Genomic DNA, 5,520 nt, shown 5'->3' with positions numbered 1-5,520 from the left:
GCCTCGGAAGTCCTTTAATGCATGTGATAATACATTTGCATTCCTTGGCAAATCTGTAACTTGCAGCCAAACTCTTGCTTGGCTGCAACCAGTAGCTCCTTATTTCCAGGAGAGTGGAAGTCCCCGCCCTCTTAGCACACAGCAGATCAGCTGATCCAGCCCACCTCCTCCCACTGCAATACTCCTTCCTGATCCTTTTCTACTAACTGCGATCTGCTACAAAAAGTAGATTGTAAATCATTGAAAGAGACTTGGAAGGGTGGAGTGAGGGGGTCTGTTTTCTTGGCTGGGCAGGATAAGTATGAAAATGGCAGTGATGCCCAGAATTTTGTACCTTTTCCAGTCCCTACCGTAGAGGCGGACTTGGGGGGGGGGGGGGTGGCAAGTGGGGCGATCACCCCAGGCCCTGCACCTGAAGAGGGCCCCACACGTCATGCCCGCCATACCATGCTCATTTTGGTGGTGGTGAAGGAATGGTCTGCAGACATCTAGCTGTTTGTGTTCTGAGCTGTGTGTCATTTATAAATACACAGATCCTCCTATTTTGTTTTATGCACCTTATATTTTGCACCAAACTCCCTTGTATTGCTTAGGTTTTTGTCTTCAGCATACCTTACTGTACTATGCCGTTTGCATTTTGTAATTCATTTCTGCACTGACATGAAGCTTGCCAAATTAAGCTTGTCAGATTAACCTATTTTGGTTCCTGGACATAGTTTCTACGTCCAGGAACCATGCGCGCTACCGCGCGCTCCCGTGGCCGATCGCACGCGTGCACGCGCACTCCTGGCCGCGGATTCGGTAGCCAAGGAATCAATGTATCGGGCTATGGTGCCAGATCACTGATTCCTCTCCCCCGCTGAAAAAGCGACAGCTTCTCTCGAAAGCTGAGCTTTTTCTGGCCGTCTCCTTCCCGATGCGTCACTCTAAGCGCGTGCTACGCTTAGAGTGACGTCATGTAAACAAACTCATGGCCGCCATCTTGTGGCCAAAAAGTAATACTACACCTGTAAAAAAATTTTTTTTTAAATGAACACACATTTACATTATAAATCTATTGTTTACCTCCCACCCTCCCAAAACTACCCAAATAAAATGTTTACTTAGTGTTGGGCGAACACCTGGATGTTCGGGTTCGGGCCGAACAGGCCGAACATGGGCCAGATGTTCGGCATGTTCGGCCCGAACGTCGAACTTAATGGAAGTCAATGGGACCCCCGAACATGCCCATTTTGGGGGCCCTATGGGGTCGCAGGCATAAGGGGGGAGCATGCCCCGATCACTGGGGGGGTCGGAAATTCCCCCCACCCCCTCCGCTACCGCTCCCCCCTCTGCCCGCTTCCCCATAAAAAAAGTTTAAGGCAAGTTAAATAGTACTTGGTGGCTGGCACTGGCAGTGGAGTGAGGAGGAGGAGTCCGAGTAGCAGAGTGACGCGTTGAGGCCGGGCAGCGGGCGGTTCAGCGGTAGTACCCTTGTGGTACTTCCGCCCTTTCTCTGACCTCACGTCCTCTACGTGATGACGCATACGAGGGTACGCGTGACGCGTACCCTCGTATGCAGAGGACGTGAGGTCAGAGAAAGGGCGGAAGTACCACAAGGGTACTACCGCTGAACCGCCCGCTGCCCGGCCTCAACGCGTCACTCTGCTACTCGGACTCCTCCTCACTCCACTGCCAGTGCCAGCCACCAAGTACTATTTAACTTGCCTTAAACTTTTGTATGGGGAAGCGGGCAGAGGGGGGAGCGCTAGCGGAGGGGGTGGGGGGAATTTCCGACCCCCCCCCCCCGCGATCGGGGCATGCTCCCCCCTTATGCCTGCGACCACATAGGGGGGCCGTATTGCGGCATGTTCGGGCGAACAGGGCCCTGTTCGGCCCGAACAGGGGCCCTGTTCGGGGGCCATTCAGTAGTTCGGGACGAACCCGAACTTAAAAGGCCGAACACCGTTAGGTGTTCGGCCGAACTCGAACATCACCCGAACAGGGTGATGTTCTGCAGAACCCGAACAGTGGCGAACACTGTTCGCCCAACACTATGTTTACTATAAAAAAAAAAAACCATTACAATAAAAAAAAAAAAAACATGTAAATATTTACCTAAGGGTCTAAACTTTTTAAATATCAATGTAAAGATGAAATATTTCTATATTTTTTTTATTTTAAACTTGTAAATAGTGATAGATGCAAAACGGAAAAAATGCACCTTTATTTCCAAATAAAATATTGTCGCCATACATTGTGATAGGGACATAATTTTAACGGTGTAATAACCGGGACATATGGGCAAATACAATACGTGAGTTTTAATTATGGAGGCATGTATTATTTTAAAACTATAATGGCTGAAAACTGAGAAATAATGAATTTTTTCCGTTTTTTCTTATACTTCCTGTTAAAATGCATTTACAGTAAAGTGGCTCTTAGCAAAATGTACCCCCCAAAGAAAGCCTAATTGGTGGCGTAAAAAAACAAGATATAGATCAGTTCATTGTGATAAGTAGTGATAAAGTTATAGGCTAATGAATGGGAGGTGAACATTTCTCACGTGAAAACGACAGAACCTGAATGGGTTAAGTTACCTGCATGAGCCTCAGGGGCATTTAGGTCAGTCGAGCATGGACTTGGTGCTAGGTTTAATGGGGAGCTAGGGATAGATAGAGGCTGGTTGGGGAGTTTGGGGTGTGTACCAGACTGGCTAAGGATGGGTGCTAGGTTGGCTGGGGAGCTGGGGATGGGTTCTAAACTGGCTGAAGAGCTGGGGATGGGTACTCTGCTGGCTGGGGAGCTGGGAATGGGTTCTAGGCTGACTGCAGATCTTGGAATGGGTGCTAGGCAGGCTGAGGAGATGGTGATGGGTGCTAGGCTGGTTGGGAAGCGAGGAATGGGTTCTAAGCTGAATGAGGAGCTGGGGATGGGTGCTAGCCTGGCTGGGGAGCGTTTCTGGATAGAAATACAAACTTTGGACTCCCCATTCAGCCTAGCACCCATCTCAGGCCAGCATAGAACCAGTTGGTTAAAGGCCACAAAACCAATATAAGAATAATTACAATACGTAATGTAATCAAACGGCCAATAGTGGTACCATTGGCCATTTGATTACATTATGTATCGTAATTGTTCCTATATTGGTCGGCTTAGTGGCCTTTAAAGGGAAGGTTCAGGGAAACCTTTAAAAAAATAAAAATCCATATCCACTTACCTGGGGCTTCCTCCAGCCCGTGGCAGGCAGGAGGTGCCCTCGCCGCCGCTCCAGAGGCTTCCGGTCGTCTTCGGTGGCCGACCCGACCTGGCCAGGCCGGCTGCCAGTTCGGGCTCTTCTGCGCTCCAAGGACGGGCTCTTCTGCGTCCCACGCGGGCGCGCTGATGTCATCGGACGTCCTCCGGGCTGTACTGCGCAGTAGTAGCAGTAGTTCTGCGCCTGCGCAGTACAGCCTGGAGGACGTCCGATGACGTCAGCGAGCCCGCGTGGGACGCAGAAGAGCCCGTCCTTGGAGCGCAGAAGAGCCCGACCTGGCAGCCGGCCTGGCCAGGTCGGGTCGGCCACCGAAGACGACCGGAAGCCTCTGGAGCGGCGGCGAGGGCACCTCCTGCCTGCCACGGGCTGGAGGAAGCCCCAGGTAAGTGGATATGGATTTTTATTTTTTTAAAGGTTTCCCTGAACCTTCCCTTTAACAAGTTTTTAAACATTAATAAGGTGTACTGCATTAGAAGTGGACAAGCCTGTGAGCATGGTGGTATGGTGTATGGCCTACACTGCTCTAGGCCCCATATATGACATTCGCCCCAGGCCCCGCGTGCTCTAACGGCCTGTTTCCACTACACGCAGATTCTGCATGCAGAAAACTGACTCCAATGAATGCCTATGGGAAATCTGCATCAGAAAAATCGCGTTCAGTGGATATAAAGCAATGGGTGAGCATGGAGCAGGTGATCATTGCTTGTCCCCTGTGCCATTCTCCGTGGATCGAGAATAAACATAAGGTCGCACACCCAGCAGGGTCTTCAATAGCTTATACATCGCGGGTCTTTGGCAGATATAGAGAGCGGGAGAATGTTTCACCTTGGTCTACACCGCTTCTCCCGTTGCTGGCTAATCCAAGGCTGAGGGAAACGTGTTGGGGGGCCTTCCTCTCTGGAAGGAGATACAAGAAGTGAGAGACCTGCATTTGGGCCTGGTGGCCGGTGCACACCAAAACCCGCTAGCAGATCCGCAAAATGCTAGCAGATTTTGAAACGCTTTTTCTTATTTTTTTTTATAATTATTTAGCCCCTCCTACGGTGGGAGATTGGTTCCGAGAGATAAATAACGTAATGAATATGGAAGACCTTGCCTCAGGGCCCACAGCTCCTTAGCTTCGCTACTGTTCTCAATTCAGGTGTACTTTAAAGGGCCCCTGCAGTGAGATAGAGATGGAGGCTGCCATATTCATTTCCCTTACAACTATAGAAGTGTCCTGGCAGTCCTGCTGATCTCTCATGCATCAGTAGTGTCTGAATCAGTCATGCAGCAAATGGAGTCAAACCTGCGTCAAACATCTGATCTGCATGCTTGTTCAGAGTCTGTGACTAAATAGAGGCAGAGGATCAGCAGGACAGCCAGGTGATCTGCATTGTTTAAAAGGAAATAAATATGGCAGCCTCCGTATCCCACTCAGGTCAGTTGTCCTTTAAGCTTCTTCCTCTTCCTCTTTGATTGCTGATAGCTGGATAGGGCAGCTGCAGTTTATTTCTAGGAAGGTTTGCCAGATATAGTTTTGTGATGCGGCCAAAAACTGCTTAAATACAGCCAAAGCATATTTGCAAAATAGACTTAAAATAGCAGCAATTAAACTGGGAGTCACAATCATAAAAACACCCAAAAATGAAGCAGTCCAGCCTGGCTCACATTGCTTCCCTCCCAAGCAGCTTAAAGGGACCCAGAGCTTTTATTAAAAATGAAATTGTGGGGTTTCCTCCAGCCCACCGTAGGCCACAAGGTCCCCTAGCATCCTCCTGGCTCGTCTCCCGGACCCGCTGTCAGCTCCGTTATGGACGACTTCGGCCTGAAGTCATCAGGGCTGCTTCCCGCTTTGCCGATAGGCGTCATCTTGCCAGCCAGCTATTGGCCAGCATGAGAGTCCTGCGCATGCGCGGTTCAATATTAGAGAACAGCGCATGCGCAGAACTCTCTCACTGGCTGGCGTGATGACGCAAAGCAGGAAGCAGCCCTGATGACTTCAGACCCAAGTCATACCATAACAGAGCCAGGACCGGGAGAGGAGCCAGGAGGACGCTGGAAACTGAGAAATATTTTATTTAAATTTTTTTTTATTCACCTTAAAATGCATTTAGGATAAAATAATTCTTATCGTGCCCATACACGGTACAATAAAAACATTCAATGTTTCCGTTTATTCAACTAAAATGATTAAATCAAAAGAAAGTAGAAAATAATTTTTATTTCCGATCAAGAAAAACAAACTATTATCCCGTTTTTTTTTTTAAATAAAAATCCGGACGGACATCGGAAAAGTCTATATC

The sequence above is a fragment of the Hyperolius riggenbachi genome, chromosome 9 (assembly GCF_040937935.1).
Source record: "Hyperolius riggenbachi isolate aHypRig1 chromosome 9, aHypRig1.pri, whole genome shotgun sequence".
Taxonomy (NCBI): Eukaryota; Metazoa; Chordata; class Amphibia; order Anura; family Hyperoliidae; genus Hyperolius; species Hyperolius riggenbachi.
This window is presented reverse-complemented; position numbering follows the sequence as displayed.